Raw genomic sequence first — 20,108 nt, 5'->3', positions numbered from 1 at the left:
CAACAGAGAGAGAAAGACTTCCCCCAGAGCTGGCACCCTGAATTTGGACTTCTAGCCTCCTAAAGTGTGAGAGAATAGATTTCTCTTTGGTAAAGCCATCCACTTGTGATATGTCTTTTATAGCACCCCTAGGTGACTAAGACACCCAGCATCCTTGAAGACTGCTGTGATTGCTATTTTATGTAAGTCTGATTTGACAGTGGGAACTGCCCTAACTGAATTAAGACATCTCACTACAGTGGGTCTGATTGGACCCCATGGTAATAGTGGCCAGGTGGCAACACTCAACTGACAAAGACAAAGTAGGCGTGGTTACCATAAGGGACAGCGGAGTCAAAGTAGTAATCAAAATAGTCTAGCTCCTATGGACTTATGATATTGGCTACTTAGTCATAGTGTCCCTAGGAGTGAAATAGTTAGGAAATCTACTAAATATTTACTTGATCTGTACAAGTGAAAGAACTCTGGTTCAAGGGAACAACAGCCTAACTCCAATGGCCAGAATAAAGAGACACAATTCCCAGACTTGAGAAAGTTTACAGACACAAAAACCTTTGAATTAACGGGAGGCAGGCTTCCCTTGAGGAAGGACTCCAACACACTGCCAAAAAATTATACTGTTAATCTTTCTCCCGGCCTTCCCCAAAGGGATCTATGTCCTTTTATGAGATCAGACTTCTCAGGGGTTACTGGATACTGGCTCTGAACTGGCACTAATTCTGGGAGGCCCAAAATGCCACTATGGCCCACCAGTCAGAGTAGGAGCATTTATAGGTCAAGTAATCAATGGAGTTGTAGCTCATATCCATCTCACAGTGGGTCCCTGAACCAATCCAGTAGTGATTTCCCCTTTTCCGGAATGCTAATTGGGATAGATATACTCAGCAACTGGCAGAACCCCTACAGTGGACTTTGGTAAGGAAGAATTCAATGACTCTGGACTTACTGGTAAAAGGTTTGTGTGCTAGATGAAGGGAAATTAATCCAAAAATTTTCCTCTGAAATTTCTAGGTATCCAGTGGTGTGGATCATGGCCTTCTAAAGTCGAAGATAAGTTATTGCATTTGGCCCCTCTCATACTAAAAAGGAGGTACAAAACCTACTGGATCTCTTTGGATTTTTGGGTGAACATATTCCTCATTTGGGTGTGCTACTCCAGCCTATTTATCAAGTGACTTGAAAAGCTACTAGTTTTGAGTGAGGCCCAAAACAAGAGAAGGCTCTGCAACAGGTTCAGGCTACCGTGTAAGCAGTTTTACCACTTGGGACATACGATCCTGCTGAACCATGGTGCTTGAAGTGTCAATGGCAGATAGAGATGCTGTTTGGAGTCTTTGGCAGGCCCCTATTGGTGAATCACTGCTCAGACCCTTAGGATTTTCAAGCAAAGCCCTCTCTGCTATCCTCTGCAGAAAACTACTCTTCTTTTGAGAAACAGCTTTTGGCTTGTTACTGGGCCTTAGTACAGACTGAACACTTAACCACGGGATACCAAGTTACCACGTGGCCTGAGCACCTTGTCATGAACTGGGTGTTGTCTGACCCACAGCCATAAAGTTGGATGTCCATAGCAATACTCTATCATTAAATGGAAGTGGTATATACGAGATCGGGCCCAAGTAGGACCTGAAGGCACAAGTAAGTTGTATTAGGAATTTGCTGAAATGCCCAGGGTCTCCATTCCTGTCACATTACCTTCCATCTCCTATTCTGCACCTATGGCTTCTTGAGGTGTTCTTATGATCAGCTGACTGAAGAAGAGAAAACTCGAGCCTAGTTTACAGATGGTTCTGCAAGATATGCAGGCACCACTCTAAAGTAGACAGCAGAAGCACTAACGTACCTTTCTGGGACCTCTCTGAAAGACAGTGGTGAAGGGAAATCCTCCCAAAGAGCGGAATGTGGAGCAGTGCACCTGGTTGTTAACTCTGCTTAGAAAAAGAAATGACCATGGGCTGTGGCCAATGGTTTGGCTGGGTGGTCAGGGACTTGGAAGGAATATAATTGGAAAATTGGAGACAAGGAGGTATGTGGAATTGGTATGTGAACAGACCTCTCTGAATGTGCCAAAGAAGTGAAAATATTTGTGTCTCATGTGAATGTTCACCAGAAGGTGACCTCACCAGAAGAGGATTTGAATAACCAAGGGAGTAGGATGATGCTTTCTGTGGAAATCAGTCATCCTCTTTCCCTAGCCACTCCCATCATTTCTCAATGGGCTCATGAACAAAGTGGCCAAGGTGGAAGAGATGAAGGTTGTACATGGGCTCAGCAATATGGACTTCCAGTCACCAAGGCAGACTTGGCTACAGCCAACTGCTGAGTGCCCAATCTGCCAGCAGCAGAAACCAACACTGAGTCCCCAACATGGCACCATCCCTTGAGGTGATCAATCAGCAACCCTGTGGAAAGTTGATTACATCAGACTGCTTCCATCATGGAAAAATCAGCGTTTTGTTCTTACTGGAATAGACACTTATTCTGAATATGGATTTGCCTCCCTTGCATCTAATGCTTCTGCCAAAACTACCATCTGTGGACTTACAGAATGCCTTATCCATCATCATGTTATCCTACACAGCATCAATTCAGATCAAAGAACTCCACAGCAAATGAACTGCCAAAATCGGCCCATGCTCATGGAATTGACTGGTCTTAACCATGTTCCCTATCATCCTGAAGATGGCTTGATAGAACGATGGAATGGCCTTCTCAAGACACAATTACGGCACCTGCTAGGTGGCAATACCTTTCAGGGTTGGGGAAATGTTCTCCAGAAGGCTGTATATGCTCTAAATCAGCATCCAATATATGGTGCTGTTTCCCCCATAGCCAGATTTATGGGTTCAGGAATCAAGCACCACTCACTATTACCCCTGGTGACCGACTTGCAAAATTTTTGCTTCCTGTCCCCACAACTCTATGCTCTGTGAGTCTAGAGGTCTTAGTTCCAAACAGAGGAATGCTCCCACCTGGAGACACATCGCTGATTCCATCTACTTGGAAGTTAAGAACAGCACCTGGCCACTTTGGGCTCCTTATGCCTCTGGATCAACAGGCAAAGAAGGGCATTACCATATTTGCTGGTGTGATGATTACTAAGAGAAAATCAGGTTGATATTACATAATGGAGGTAAAGAAGAGTATTTCTGGAATGCAGGAGATCCCTTAGGGTGCCTCTTAGTACTACCATGTCCTGTGATTAATGTTAGTGGAAAACTGCAACATCCCAGTTCTGACATGACTACTAATGGCCCAGACCCTTTAGGAGTGAAGGTTTGGGTCACCCCACCAGGCAAAGAACCACAACCAGCTGAAGTGCTTGCTGAGGGCAAAGGGAATACAGAATGGGTTTTGAAAGAAGGTAGTCCTAAATACCTGCTACAACCACGTGACCAGTTGCAGAAACAAGTACCGTAATTTTTATGAGTATTTCTTCCTTGTATGTGTATCTCAAATATTTTTATTTTCTTCACATATAAATAAACCAAACCCAGTGCCATCAAATCAATTCCAACTCATAGCGACCCATAGGACAGAGTAGAACTGCCCCATAGAGTTTCCAAGAAGCGCCTAGCAAATTTTAACTGCCGACCCTTTGGTTAGCAGCCATAGCACTTAACCACTATGCCACCAGGGTTTCCAACCTATAAATACAAGATGTAAAAAGAGCTAGTGCATTTTTGGTTGTACACTTGTTAGTTGTGTCATGTTAGGCGCTAGATGACTTTACAATTGTCTTTATTCAGAGATTATATATGGTGTAAAGAGATGTGTACAGCTGCTAAGTTGACAAGGGGCAGTTTGTGATCATTAAGGTTGTGTGCCAACTTGACAGGGCCATGATTCCCAGTGGTTTCAAAGTTGTGATGTAGTTGGCAGTCATATACTTATGCAATCACCTCCATGATGAGATCAGATATAATGTGATCACCTCCATGATGGGATGTGCTGTGAAGAGCCAATCAATTGAAAGTGATTTTCCTTGGGTTGTGGACTGCATCCAGTATAGGTGGACTTTCTGGAAAGGCTGGCTGACTTTTGCTCGCTCAGAATCCTATAGCTGGCTCTTGTTCATCTGACCTCTTGTTCTTGGGACTACAGCTAGCAGTTTACCTGCCTATTTTGGGATTCCTCAGCCTCACCAGTCTGGATGTTGGGTTTGCCAGTCCCTGTAGCTATGTGAGTGGGGAGAAGCCTCCAGCCAGATGCACAGATTTGAGACTTCCCAGCCTCTACAACCATGTGAGCCATTTCCTTGATCTCTTTCTCTCTCTATATGTATATGTATAGACAATTCACTAGTTTTGCTTCTCTAGAGAACCCAGCCTAAGACAATATATAAAAGGAAACATAGCCAAATGGAAAACAAAGTACCTCTTTAGAAACTGTGGAGTCAGTGGCCAATGAGACAAAGGGCAGATTTTTGGCAGAGGTTTTGTGACTTTGGCTAAGCATGACCTGTTCCCATACTACCCTCAGGACCCACCCAAATCTGTATCATTGTTGGATCTGACCATCACATATGGCTGTGACAGAATCATAGGAGAAAGCAGGTTGACTGAGTTTGTCAGTGGATTCTCTCACTCAGCTACATAAAATATAAGAAAAAGAAAAAAAAGAAAAACATAAAATACAAGAAAAATAAAAAACAGAAAAATAGAGGAGGCTATTTCTGGGCTGGCATAAATTTTTAACTAAAAGCCATCTCACCCCTGGTGAAAGAAATGGAACCCATGCATTGTTGTCTGATATATCACGGCAGCAGCTCCTCTTCCTTAGGTGTGTGCTAGGAGGTGAGTGGGAAGAACAGAGCAAAATCTCCTCCTACAGCTGTTAAACCATGGTCTAAACAGAATAGTCATACTAGGTCAGATTAGAATACTTTTCCCTGGACAAACTCCTTCTGGACAAAGTGGATTTTGTAATAAAAAAAAATTTAAGAAAAATCAGTTGTAATCGAGTTGATTCCAAGTCATGGGGACCCTATGTGTGTTGCAGAGTAGCATTGTACCCCATAGGGTTTTCAAGGCTGTGACCTTTTGGAAGCAGATTGCCAGGCCTCTTTTTCGGAAGCACCTTTGGATGGGTTTGAACTGTCAACCTTTCTGTTCATAGATGAGCAGTTAACCGTTTGTACCACCAAAGGACTTCGCAATAATAAAGGCACACCTATGTAAACCTCTTCTTATTACATTAGTTTCATTTAACTTCAGTTTATCTCTGTTTTCACAGAGATAAAAGGAAAAGAAACTGAGTTCCATTCTGAATTTTAAGGATGAACTTCATGCTTAAATTGTAAGACCAATGTATGAAAATGTATAAATATGCCACCAGTTGCAATTTTTGAAATATTCATTGGCAAAGAAGATTTGCTCAACTTTGTGGGTAGGTAGATTATGCTAATGGGGGCAGAACAATTTGGAAATGGAGGGTGAAAATTGTTGCACAACTTGAAGAATATAAACAATATCACTGAATTGTAAATGTAGAAATTGTTGAATCAGTGTATGTTCTGCTATGTATAGTTTCAACAAAGCCAAAAAATAAAATAATTTTTAAAAAATTATCACTGATAAAATTACTGTGATTTTTCCTAGAGTCAAGCAGAATGTAACCAAAATAAGGGCGCGATTTCCTGTATAACCATGTTTTTTTACTACTCTCTGTCTTAGCTCATGCTGTAGCCTGATCTTAGTGTTATTCCCTTTGTTAGCCTGGAAAAATCCTACTCATCCTTCAAGACACAGCACAGGTGTCACCTTTTCTGTGGAGCTTTTTCACCACTCTCTCCTTTATCATCTCACTGTGCGCTATAATTGTTTCTACTTAGACACCCATCACGCTGAGTGGGAATTATTTCATTCTTTCTCTGTTACTCCTGCTAGACTGTGAGCTCGTTGAGATCATGGTCCATAGTTAGTCATTAGCATGTTTCCAGAACTTAGCATAATGCCTGGGACATGGCATACTATAAATACTAATGGAAAATAAAAGAAAAAAAATAGGTCTTCTTCCTATGCCCTCAGTTCATTAACTTGAACTGGAAATGATAAGATAGTTAAAGGAAACATCTTATGGGATATCTTCTATGTTAAAAGGCCACCTAGGGAAAGAATCCAATACCAGAAGGTCCTACAGCACAGAGAGTTCATGAAATATGACAATGTTACAAGAATAAAAATTGCAGAAATACGAGTGGCCTCTGGACACCTAGTGAGAACTTAGGAGGAAAGGAGTGATTTTCATCTTCTGGATACATCCTGAGCACTGAATCTAGCTCTTTTCAGTGAGTTTCAACAGTTTGGTAAAAAGGTACATAAGTGTATTAACAATACGTGCTTTGTTTTTCTTATAATCATCTCTAAGCCTCAGTGCAATCAAAGATGATTTAAAAAAATCAGCACTTCTGCCTAAGTGTTTTTCTTTAGCTCATTCAGCTTGTTCTTTTTGGCTTAACTACTCCTTGCATCAATGTCTGCTGACAAGTACTCTCACTTAACTAATATAAGGGAGCTCAAGAATCTACAGTGAAAAACACTTCTTGTTACAGTAAAATAGGATGACTTGCCTGGTAAGTTTTACTTTACTTTGTACACTTAAAAGATTTCATTTCTTCCTGTGATTGTTTCTCTTTTCTTTTAGTCACACATATCAAATAAATATATTATTTTTATTCCCTTAAGGCTTAAATTTATTATCCCAGAATAGGATTATGCAGCAAGGCAATAGCGCCACTGAAAGGCTTGGGAGAAAAAAAAATATTAACTTTTTTTCTCCCTACTAGTATATATCAAGCCAAGTCTGAAGGACTGCATTCACAGAAATGTTTATAGTGTAGAGAAGGAGCTGCTGAGGAGGAGGAGAGAAAGTCAGAAGAGATGAGATAGGGACAACATGAGGAGTCAGGGAAAGAGAGAGGACAGTGAGGTGGTCTGATGCATGTCTCACCTTTATGGCTGAGAGAAGGAGCCCTGGTGGCTCAGTGGTTAATTTCTCAGCTGCTAACTGAAAGGCCAGAGGTTCAGACCCCCAGCTGCTCCATGAGAAAAAGATGTGGCAGTGTGCATCCATAAAAGTTTACAACTTTGGAAACTCTATGGAGAAGTTCTATTCTGTTCTGTAGGGTCACTGTGGGTCAGAATTTATTCCGTGGCAACAGGTTTGTTTGTTTCTTGGTTTAGGCTGAGAGGAAGAGAGAAAGAGACTTTATGAGATCAGAACAAGTAGAAAGGGGGCTCAGAGGAGGCAGCTTCACAGCTGCCCCACACCTACCTGGGCACACTCACACCAAAATAAACTTGGAAGCACGGCATCATCATATTTGACATATTTAACTTTTTAGGTAGATAACCAAAAAAAAAAAAAAAAAAACCAAGCCCACTGCAATAGAGTCAATTCTGACTCATAGTGACCCTATAGGACAGAGTAGAACTGCCCCATAGAATTTCCAAGGAGTGCCTGGTGGATCTGAACTGCAGACCTTTTGGTTAGCAGCCGTAGCTGTTAACCACTACACCACCAGGGTTTCCTTAGGTAGATACCAAACCCACTGCCGTCGGTCGATTCCGACTCATAGTGACCCTACAGGACAGAGTAGAACTGCCCCATAGAGTTTCCAAGGAGCACCTGGCGGATTTGAACTGCTGACCTCTTGGTTAGCAGCCATAGCACTTAACCACCACGCCACATAGAGAACCCCAAAATTTAACTTTCTCAAGTCACTAATTCTCAGCTTTCAAGAGGTTTTGTCTAATAAAAATTTGTAATTCGGAAGAACTTTTGGTACAATTAGCATGTGCCTTAGGGGATTTTATTTTAAAATAACTGGAGAAGTGCTCTGGTTTGACATGCATAAAACTATTTAGTTTATTGCAAGGTAGTCATGGCACAGCACACAGGTAAGACCCCAAGATATTCATTTAGACCTGAAGAATCAGGGTAGGTTAAAGTTAGCCCAACAATTAAAATCCAAATCTTCAGCTTTCAGGTGTTTACTTTAAGGAGTGGTCTCAGGGGGAAGAACTGACCAACGACTCCTTCTCAGCGGAGGTTTCTCTTAGCTGTGGTCTGAGGTCAGAGAGGGGCAGCCTCCCTCAGATACTCAGGCGGTCTCAATGGTCTCAATGTTTGGTGTGGGTCAGAGACTCGACTGACGGAGTTGTTCTGCCTCTATCTTTCCCTGTTGGAAGAGCAATAGCCTGGGGTTTGTATGTGGTTTTGTCCCTCTGGTCTTGCATGACAAATTTCCTATGGGGGTGACTATTACCTTAGGGTAACTCACATCATAGGTTCATAATCAGGGGTGCACATTCGGGGTATCTAACATAAATACTATAAGAGCTATATCACACCCTAACACAGCAAAGCAGTTGCCTACAGCAAGGTAGTTGCTTATAAGATTAGAAGTTATTTACGCCAGAGAAATTGTTGGTCTGTTTTAGGTTGTTTACAACTTAGTTTAAATGTTCAAGTCACACAATACATGTTTCATGCACATGTAATCTGAGATCACTGCATGATAAGCACATGTCATAACCACCCACCAGATGACAGAGGTAGCTTGGCTCCGGCCCCAGGAGTAGGGCACAGCCATTCATGCTGCTGCAATGGTTGTCTGAGTGGAAGATGAGCAAGCTCTCTCCATTCTTCAAAACAAAACCTTCACTAAATCAGGTCAGCTTAAAGGTTCATTGGTCAAGTGAACCATCTTATACAACAAAGGCTTCAGGTTAAATAAAAATCTAAATAAAAACTTGCACCCCTCTCACTACACTTTTATTATTTACAACTTTTGCTCCTCCTAGCTTCAGGGAAGCACTCTAAACTTCTTGTAGATGCTTCAGCTCTGAGATATCAAGACCCTAACCATGCTAATCTCTGAGACTCCATTCAGAGTGAATTCCTCAAGGCTGTATTTTCTGCTGCAGGCTGTGACTTCAAATTTACTTTCTGCCTCTTATGTCTATCAAAGGAAGAACTCCAAAGAGGAGAAAACTGTCCCTCTCCTTTCTGACGGTTTGTCCCTACATCGTCACTTTCCATATGTGATGTAGATAGGAGATTGGGAGGAAAAGGAAAAAATAAACTTCATGGCTCTGTTTCAACATTGTAAGTTCAAAAGCTTCTAAACCTAATCTCCTACAATTTTAATGACTCATAGGCTTGCAGAGAGCTTGCTTCTTCTTCTTCTTCTTTTTTCTTCTTTTATTCACTATTCCAGCTCACTAGAGTCTTTGTCCAGCACATCACGCTTTGCTTAATGTCCACAATATGGTCTGTGAAATAGGACGTCATGTGATTTGGGAGTTGTGAAAACATGACTAAATGATGAGCAATAGCATATACTCATTTCCACCTTGGTGTTGTTTAATAACTTTTTGTTTCACTTCCAAATCAGTACTTTTTTACCTCTTGCTGCTGCAATCACTAGTGCTAGTTTTGCTGTGTTTGGGAGCCATGATGTACTTCATGGTAATATTTTCAAAACAAAATTAAATAGAGAGAGAATGTTACAACACTCAAGATGCTGCTGCCTCTTAGTTGAAGAACACACTGTCATAGGGTAAATTTTTTATTTGTAAGTAGGGAAAGTTCACATTAAAATAATGACAGGAAGTACAGTACATACATAAGCCAATAACACAGGCATTTATTATGACTATCAAGACATACATGTTATAGGTTATATATGTACTGTTCCATGATACACCTGGTAGCTTTGTATACAAGAGACATAAGATACACACTTTGAGTGCAGGAAGCTGTTGCATTCACTATATCTGGTTACATCTGCTTTGTCCCATTCTCTGATCAGGATTCCTGAACTGTATTATAACCTTATGGGACCACTGATGGATATGCCGTGGACATTGCTGGAATGGCCATCATGTGGTGCATGACTCTGTTCTATTCTTAAAACAACTGCAGCAGCAGGACTGCTTCATTTTGATCTGAGTGTGGTTTAAAGTCAGGATAGGTGTATGTCAGGATCATATACTTTCACCATACTTATTCAATCTGTATGCTGAGCAAATAATCCCAGAAGCTGGGCTGTATGAAGAAGAATGCGGCATCAGGATTGGAAGAAGACTCACTAACAACCTGCGTCATGCAAATGACACAACCTCCTTGATGAAAGTGAAGAGGACTTGAAGCACATGCTGATGAAGATCAAAGACTACAGCCTTCAGTATGGATTATACCTCAACATAAGGAAACAAAAATCCTCATAACTGAACCAATAAGAAATATGATAAATGGAGAAAAGGTTGAAGTTGTCAAGGGTTTTGTTTTACTTGGATCCACAGTCAAAGCCCTTGGAAGCAATGCTCAGGATATCAAATGACGTGTTTCATTTGGGTAAATCTGCTGCAAGACACTTCTTTAAACTGTTGAAAAGCAAGGATGTCACTTTGAGGATTAAGGTGTGCCTGACCCAAGCAATGATATTTTCAGTTGCTTCATATGCATGAGAAAGATGGATGATGAATAAGGAAGATTGAAGAATAATTGATGCCTTTGAATTATGGTGTTGGCAAAGAATATTGAATATGCCATAAACTGCAAGAAGAATGAACAAATCTGTCTTGGAAGAAGTACAGCAGAATGCTCCTTAGAAGCAAGGATGGCAAAACTTCATCTCACGTGCTTTGGACATGTTATTAAGAGGGACAAGTCCCTGTAAAAGGACATCATGTTTGGTAAAGCAGAGGGTCAGTGAAAAAGAGGAAGACCCTCAATGAGATGGACTAACACAGTGGCTGCAATGACGGCCTCAAGCATAACAAGTATTGTGACAATGTGCAGGACCAGGCAGCATTTTTTTCCATTGTACATAGTGTCACCCTGAGTCGGAACCAACTTGATGACACCTAACAACAACAGCAAAGAGTGGACATAGATATTTGAAGGACTCACAAATCCAATACTCTGAGTTCATTAACTTACTAGCCAGTGAAAATGAAAGATCGCTAAGAAAAAAATTTTCAATACAATTGTAATGATATATTTCACTTTCTGAATAACATCAGAGCAAGTGGTTGCATGAGAATACTGACCAGTGGAGTGGTCCTTACAGTTTCAGTGGTGATTGCTTAAGTTTTGTGAAGCTCCTGATGATTTAGTATACATGACTAGGGAACTATTATTTATGCATAAGATAAATTCAACTTAATTATATCTACAACTGAACAGTTCATTCAACAGATTATGTTAAGTGTTTTTCCATGCATTAGAAAACTTTAAATCTCAGTAAAAACAAAAGACTCAGTTGAAATTTTAATTATTAAGATCTATAAAAATTATTCATCCTTGGTGTTATCAAAAGTTATACTCTCAGAGGTGGGACCAAGACGACTAACTAGTCAGAAGCTTCCACTGAACCCTCTTGCAGCAAAGGCCTGAAAAAACAGGTAAATCAATTACATATATGACAATCTCTGAACCCTGAGCATCAAACACAGAACTAAGGAATTGATCTGACTGACAGGGGAGCAAAAGACAGTGCAGAAGCAGCAATGAGTTGCCAAGCCCATGCCGTGCCTCAGCTCTGATTCCTTGTCACCATTATTTAGTGTGGCTGATGATAGTTTCCTGAGACACGGCAAATTCAGCAAAAGAAGGCAAGCAAAGTGGCACACCCCAGACCCTGTGGCATGTCTACAGCGTGACTGGCTGTGGAGTTCAGGAAGCAGCTGCTTCAGTGAAAAAAGACAAATGAAGTGCCAGGACCCTGACCCCTGGTGCGACAGCTGCAGGTCTGGCTGTGGGGTTTAGGACAAAGCTGCTTCAGCTAAAGAAGGCAAGTGCGGGGTGCAGCCCTAACCCCCTGTGGCAATCTCAGCAGGGACCCAGCCAGTGCACACAGGCTACACACACCTCTGGAATCTGAGATGAAACAGCACTCTCAACACAAGATAAGTGATTTTGTCTAACTTACTGTATGGATCTAATAACTCCTTCTTCTGAAAGTACTCCCTCCAATCTATCTGATCCCTCCCTCCTCTACCCCAGCCGGCTTCATTAGCAATTGAATTGCCTAGGACCGAGGTAGAAAGTGCCGCACCTTCTCTGACCTATTTTCCTGGCCTGGGAGAAGGAGCAAATTAACAAAAAGGGGAAAAATACATTCCTGACTCCCCTAAACTGGAAGCTCAGAGCAGAAGCGGCTCCAGTCCAGACATAAGCAATCCACAGACTTTAGCTTTCACCCCTACGTGGAACCAGGTGGCTATTATACTGCAAGGGCAAATCTGTTAGAGGTCTGACTGTAACTGTTTCAGCAGTGCAGTGGAGAGGCAGGTTTTGGAGGTCTGAGACCAATCTGCCTATTAAACAGAGCCCTCACCTACCCACAGCAAGGTCTGAGGGCTGAGGCTCCATCCACACCACCTAGCTACCCACGAAAGGGGTCTGAAGATAGTGGTGCCTACCTGTCTTTACAGGTATAAGCATTGGGTGCCTAAGATACAGCTACAGAGTCCATCCACTGAGCACTCCAGAGAACAAAAATGCTCCTTCCTCGCTGACACTTGGGGGAAGGCTGTCAACACCCTGCCTCCCTCAGACTGTGATCCCTTGCCACTACCAGAAACCAGTGCATACAACAATCGCCACTACTCCTCTAAGATAGTAGGTGAGAGCCTACACCACACAATAGGTAACCGACTATCAGTACACCGGAGCTGAATCTATACAAGAATAGTGAATGTACTTACAGGCTTATACCTGGCAACAGCTCTAACCATCTGCTAACAGGACATTAGCACTTCAAAAGTTCCAATAATCAAGTTAGCACACTCTAGTAGCCTATTTGGGTATACTGAAACAAAATAAAGCAAGAAGATAGGACACAGTGAGCAAACATAAAATAAATTATTACACTAACTTATAGATCGCTTGGAGACAAGAGTCAATATCAAATCACATAAAGAAGCAGACCATGATTGCTTCAACAAACTTCCAGAACAGAGAATCAAGAACTCTCCAGGACGAAGATGTATTCCTGTGATTGCAAGATGCAGAATACAAAAGATTAATATACAGAATGCTTCAAGACATCAGGAATGAGATCAGGTAACATACAGAAAAAGCCAAGGAACACACAGATAAAGCAATTGAAGAAATTAAAAAGATTATTCAAGAACATAATGAAAAATTTAATAAGCTGCAAGAATCCATAGAGAGACAGCATTCAGAAATTCAAAAGATTAACAATAAAATTACAAATTTAGACAACTTGATAGGAAATCAGAGGAGCAGAATCAAGGAATAGGAATGCAGAATTGGAGAGATGGAGAATAAGGCACTTGGCACAAATATATTTGAAGAAAAATCAGATAAAAATTTTTTAAAAAAATGAAGAAACCCTAAGCAACACGTGGGACTCTATCAAGAAGAATAACTTACAAGTGACTGGAATACCAGGACAGGGAGGGACAACAGAAAATACAGAGAGAATAGCTGAAGATTTCCTGGCAGAAAACTTCACCAACATCATGAAAGATGGGAGGATATCTACCCAAGAAACTCATCAAACCTATACAAGGTAGCTGCCAAAAGAAAGTCACCAAGACATATTATCATCAAACTTGCCAAAACCAAAGATAAACAGAAAATTTTAAGAGTAGCCAGGGAAAAGTAAAAAGATACCTACAAAGGAGAATTAATAAAAATAAGTTCAGACTACTTGGCAGAAACCATGCAGGCAAGAAGACAATGGGATGACATGTATAGAGTATTGAAGGAGAAAAATTGCCAGCCAAGAATCATATATCCAGCAAAACTGTCTCTCAAATATACAAGTGAAATTAAGTCATTTACATACAAACACAAGCTAAGGGAATTTGCAAAAACCAAACCAAAACCACAAGAAATACTAAAGAGAATTCTCTGGTTAGAAAATCAACAAAATCAAATATCAGCACAATACTAGGACACATAACAGAGCATCCAGACATTTACTCAGATAGGGAAATCACAAAAATAAATAAGATTAAAAAAATAAATGCTCAAAACAGGGAATCAGCAATGTCATCATGTAAAAAATGACAAATCAATAAAAAGGGACTAAATAAAGTAGGCATAGATCTTCCATATGGAAAGGAAATCAAGGCAATATAGGGGTATACAAGTTAGGTTTATACTCAGAAAAACAGGGTAAATATCAAGGTAACCACAAAAAAGACTAACAATCCCACACTTCAAAATAAAATCCAAGATAAACATAAAGGCTCAGCAAAAACAAATTCAACTACAATGAAAAAGAGGAACACGCAATTTATAAAGAAAAACTTCTCAGCAAAAAAAAAGTGGAAAAATGAAACTGTCAACAACACACAAAAAAGGCATTGAAATGATAGTACTAAACTCATACCTATACATAATTACGCTGAAAGTAAATAGACTAAGTGCATCAATAAAGAGACAGAGAGTTGCAGAATGGATTAAAAAACATGATATAACTAAATACTGCATAGAAGAGATACATCTTAGACTGAGAGACAAATACAAACTAAAACTCAAAGGATGGAAAAAAATAAATCAAGCAAACAACAATGAAAAAAGAGTGGGAGTGGCAATATTAATTTCCAACAAAATAGATTTTAAAGTTTAATCCACCACAAAGGATAAGGAAGGACAGTATCTAATGATTAAAGGGATGATTTACCAGGAGGATATAACCATATTAAATATTTATACACACAATGACAGGCATGCAGGATACATAAAACAATCTCTAACACCACTGAGAAGTGAGATAGACAGCTCCACAATTATAGTAGGAGACTTTGACACACCACTTTCAGTGAAGGACAGGACATCCAGAAAGAAGCTCAATAAAGACACGGAAGATCTAAATGCCACAATCAACCAACTTGACCTCATAGACGTATATAGAACACTCTACCCGACAGCTGCAAAGTATACTTTCTTTTCCGGTGCATATGGAGCATTCTCTAGAATAGACCACACATTAGGTCATAAAGCAAGCCTTTGCAAAATCCAAAACATTGAAATATTACAAAGCATCTTCTCTGACCATAACACCGTAAAACTAGAAATCAATAACAGAACAAACAGGGGAAAGAAATCAAATACACGGAACCTGAACAATACCCTGCTCAAAAAAATGTGGGTTATAGAAGACATTGAGGATGGAATAAAGAAATTCTTAGAATCCAATGAGAATGATAACACTTCCTATCAGAACCTTTGGGACACAGTTAAATCAGTGTTCAGAGGTCAATTTATATCAACAAATGCAGACGTACAAAAAGAAGAAAGGGTTAAAAACAAAAAACTATCCCTACAACTTGAAAAAATAGAAAGAGACCAACAAAAGAAACCCTCAGTCACCAGAAGAAAGTGAATAATAAAAATTAGAGCAGAATTAAATGAATTAGAGACAGGAAAACAATTGAAAGAATTAAGATGGTCAAAACTAGTTTTTTGAAAAAATCAACAAAATTGATAAACCGTTGGCCAGACTGATGAAAGAAAAACAGGATAGGAAGCAAATAACCCAAATAAGAAATGAGATGGGCAATATCACAACAGACGCAACTGAAATTAAAAGAATCATATTAGATTACTATGAAAAATTGTACTCTAACAAATTTGAAAACCTAGAAGAAATGGATGAATTTCTAGAAAGACAAAACCTACATAAACTAACACAAACAGAGGTAGAACAACTAAATAGACCCACAACAACAGAAGAGGTTAAAAAGGTAATCAAAAAACTCCCAACAAAATGAAAGTCCTGACTCCAAAGGCTTCACTGCAGAGTTCTACCAACTTTCAAAGAAGTGATAACACCACTACTACTGAAGGTATTTCAGAGCATAGAAAAGGACAGAATACTCCCAAACACATTCTATGAAGCCAGCATATCCCTAATACCAAAAACAGGTAAAGACACAAAAAAACAAGAAAATTACAGACCTATATCCCTCATGAACTCAGACGCAAAAGTCCTCAACAAAAGTCTAGCCAACAGATTCAAAAATACATTAAAAAAATAATTCATCATGACCAAGTGGGATTCATACCAGGTAGGCAGGGATGGTTCAACATTAGAAAAACAATTAGTGTAATCCATCATATAAATAAAACAAAAGACAAGAACCACATCATTTACTCATGCATGCAGAAAAGGCATTTGACAAAGTTCAACACCGATTCATGATAAAAACTCAGCAAAATAGGAATAGAAGGAAAATTCCTCAACATAATAAAGGGCGTTTATACAAAGCCAACAACCAACATCATCCTAAATGGAGAGATTCTGAAAGCATTCCCCTTGAGAATGGGAACCAGACAAGGATGCCCTTTATCAACCTGCTAATTCAATATTGTGCTGAAAGACCTACCCAGAGCAATTAGGCTAGATACAGAAATAAAGGGCATCCAGATTGGCAAGGAAGAAGTAAAAGTATCTCTATTTGCAGGTGACATGATCTTATACACAGAAAACCCTAAAGAATCCTCAAGGAAGCTACTGAAACTAATAGAAGAGTTCAGAAGAGTGTCAGGATATAAGGCAAACATACAAAAATCCATTGGATTCCTCTACACCAACAAAAAGAACATCGAGGAGGAAATCACCCAATCAATACCATTTACAATAGCCCCCTAGAAGATAAAATACTTAGGAATAAATCTTACCAGAGATGCAAAAGACCTATACAAAGAAAACTACAAGACACTACTGCAAGGAACCAAAAGAGAACTACATAAGTGGGAAAACATACCTTGCTCATGGATTGTAAGACTCAACATTGCAAAAATGTCTTTTCTACCAAAAGCCATCTATAGATACAATACAATTCTGATCCAAATTCCAATGATGGAGAAACAAATCACCAACTTTGTAAGGAAGGGCAAGAGACCCTGGAAAAATAAAGCATTACTGAAAAAGAACAAAGTGGGAGACCTCACCTCTACCTGATTTTAGAACCTATTATACCACCATAATGGTCAAAACAGCCTGGTACTGGTACAACAACAGATACATAGACCAATGGAACAGAATTGAGAATCCAGACATAAATCTATCCACATACGAGCAGTTGATATTTGACAAAGACCCAAACTCAGTTAATTGGGGAAAAGATAGACTTTTTAACAAATGGTGCTGGCGTAAATGGAAAAATGCAAAAAAATTAAACAAGACCTATACTTCATGCCAGGCACAAAAACTAATCCAAAATGGGTCAAAGACCTAAATATAAAAGCTAAAATGATAAAGATCATGGAAGAAAAAATAGGGACAATGCTAGGAGCCCAAATACATGGCATAAAAAGTGTACAAAGCATTACTAAAAATGCAGAAGAGAAACCAGATAACTGGGAGCTCCTAAAAATCAAACACCTATGCTCATCCAAAGACTTCACCAAAAGAGTAAAAAGATTATCTAGAGACTGGGAAAAAGTTTTTAGCTATGACATTTCTGATCAGCGCCTGATCTCTAAAATCTACATGATACTGCAAAAACTCAACTACAAAAAAACAAATAACCCAATTAAAAAATGGGCAAAGAATATGAACAGGCACCTCACTAAAGAAGACATTCAGGCTGCTAACAAACACATGAGGAAATGCTCATGATCATTAGCCATTCAGAAACCAAACAAAACCAAACCCAATGCTGTCAAGTCGATTCTGACTCACAGGGACCCTATCCCTGGTGGTGCACTGGTTAAGTGATATGGTTGTTAACCAAAAGGTTAGCAGTTCGAATCCACCAGAAGCTCCTAGAAACCCTATGGGGTAGTTCTACTGTGTCCCATAGGTTTCTATGGTCAGAATTGACTTGATGGTAATGGGATTGATGGTAGCCGTTAGAGAAATGCAAATCAAAACTACAATGAGATTCCATCTCACTTCAACAAGGCTGGCATTAATCCAAAAAACACAAAATAATAAATGTTGGAGAGGTTGTGGGGAGACTGGAACACTTATACACTGCTGGTGGGAATGTAAAATGGTATAATCACTTTGGAAATCTATTTGGCGCTTCCTTAAAAGGCTAGAAATAGAACTACCATACAATCCAGCAATCCCACTTCTTAGAATATATCCTAGAGAAATAAGAGCCTTTACACGAGCAGATATATGCACACCCATGGTCATTACAGCACTTTTTACAATAGCAAAAAGTTGGAAGCAACCAAGATGACCATCAACAGATGAACGAATAAATAAATTATGGTATATTCACACAATGGAATGCTAAGCATTGATAAAGAACAATGATGAATCCATGAAACATTTCATAACATGGAGAAATCTGGAAGATATTATGCCGAGTGAAATTAGTCAGTTTCAAAAGGACAAATATTGTATAAGACAATTATTATAAGAACTGTAGAAACAGTTTAAACAGAGAAGAAAATATTCTTTGATGGTTACAAGAGGGGGAAGGGAGGGAGGGAGGGAGAGGGGTTTTCACTAATTGGATAGTAGATAAGTTTTATTTTAGGTGAAGGGAAAGACAACACACAATACAGGAGAAGTCAACAAAACTGGACTAAACCAAAAGCTAAGGATTTTTCTGAATTAACTGAATGCTTTGAAGAACAGGGAAGCGGGGGCGAGGGTTTGGGGACCATGGCTTCAGGGGACATCTAAGTCAATTGGTATAATAAAATCTATTAAGAAAACATCCTGCATCCCACTTTGGAGAGCGGCGTCTGGGGTCTTAAAGGCTAGCAAGTGGCCATCTAAGATGTGTCGGTTGGTCTCAACCCACCTGGAGCAAGGAAGAATGAACACCAAAGACACAAGTTATCTATGAGCCTAAGAGACAGAAAGGACCACATAATCCAGAGACTACATCAGCCTGAGACCAGAGGAACTAGGTGGTGCCGGCCACAACCGATGACTGCCCTGACAGGCAACACAACAGAGAACCACTAAGGGAGCAAGAAAGCAGCGGGATGCACACCCCAAATTCTCACAAAAAGACCAGACTTAATGGTCAGACTGGGGCTAGAAGGACCCCGGAGATCATGGTCCCTAAACCTTCTGTTAGCCCAAGGCAGGAACCATTCCCAGGGCCAACCCTTCAGACAGGGGTTGGACTGGAATATGGAATGGAAACCATGACTGGTGAAGTATGGGCTTGTTGGATCAAGTAGACACATGAGACTGTGTTGGCATCTCCAGTCTGGAAGGGGGATGAGAGGGCAGAGGGGGCCAGGAGCTGCCCAAATGGACACGAGGAGAGAGAGTAGAGGGAAGGAGTGTGCTGTCTCATTACGGGGAGAGGAATTAGGAGTGTATAGCAAAGTGTGTATAAATTTTTATATGACAGAGTGACTTGATTTTTAATCTTTCACTTAAAGCACAATAAAAATTAATTTAAAAAAAAAAGAGTTATACTCTCATAGTGTAATACCTAGACATCAGCAACCCCCTCCTTTTTAATCACCAGTTTACCTAGTCTCTATTATTGTTCCTGACGTGTGCTGTTGGATATTGGAAAATTTTTAAGAGTCAGTGTGGTGCGGAGGTTAAGACGTGAGCCATGGGCTCTGGACTAACGCAGAGCCCCATGGAAATCTTAGCTCTGCAAATTGCTGGCTGTATGAGCCTCTCAAAGTTAATCACTGAGCTGTAGTTTACTTTGATGTAATTCACATAATAATAGCTTTTATAAAACAGTATTGTCATAAGCATTAAGTGAGATAACATCAATAAAATTAGCACTTAAAACAGTGTCTGGTGTACACTTTTAAATGCTTAATAAATGTTACCTTCAATTAGATCACAAAGTGAAAACTGGAAAGAAACAATAATCATAAGCTAAAATGTATCACTTTTGAGCTTATTATATATAATTCTTATTAAAAATGTTAGTTATTTGATATTTAGCCAATTAATTTGAATGTTCTTACTTGTGCTATCCCTAGACTCGAAAAGATAGCCTTTTACAATTGCTGTAAAATTATTTTGGAAATTGTCATTTCCTAAAGCAATAGATATTCTGGATGACATTTTCATTTTATTGTAAGCAAAAATTCATCCATACAAAATGAAATACCTACTTTTTCTCTTCTATCTTCATTAAATAAAATTCAAGTAGATGTCTGAGTTGTAT

Source organism: Elephas maximus, chromosome 13 (genome assembly GCF_024166365.1).
Source record: "Elephas maximus indicus isolate mEleMax1 chromosome 13, mEleMax1 primary haplotype, whole genome shotgun sequence".
NCBI lineage: Eukaryota > Metazoa > Chordata > Mammalia > Proboscidea > Elephantidae > Elephas > Elephas maximus.
Note: the sequence above shows the minus strand (reverse complement) of the source record.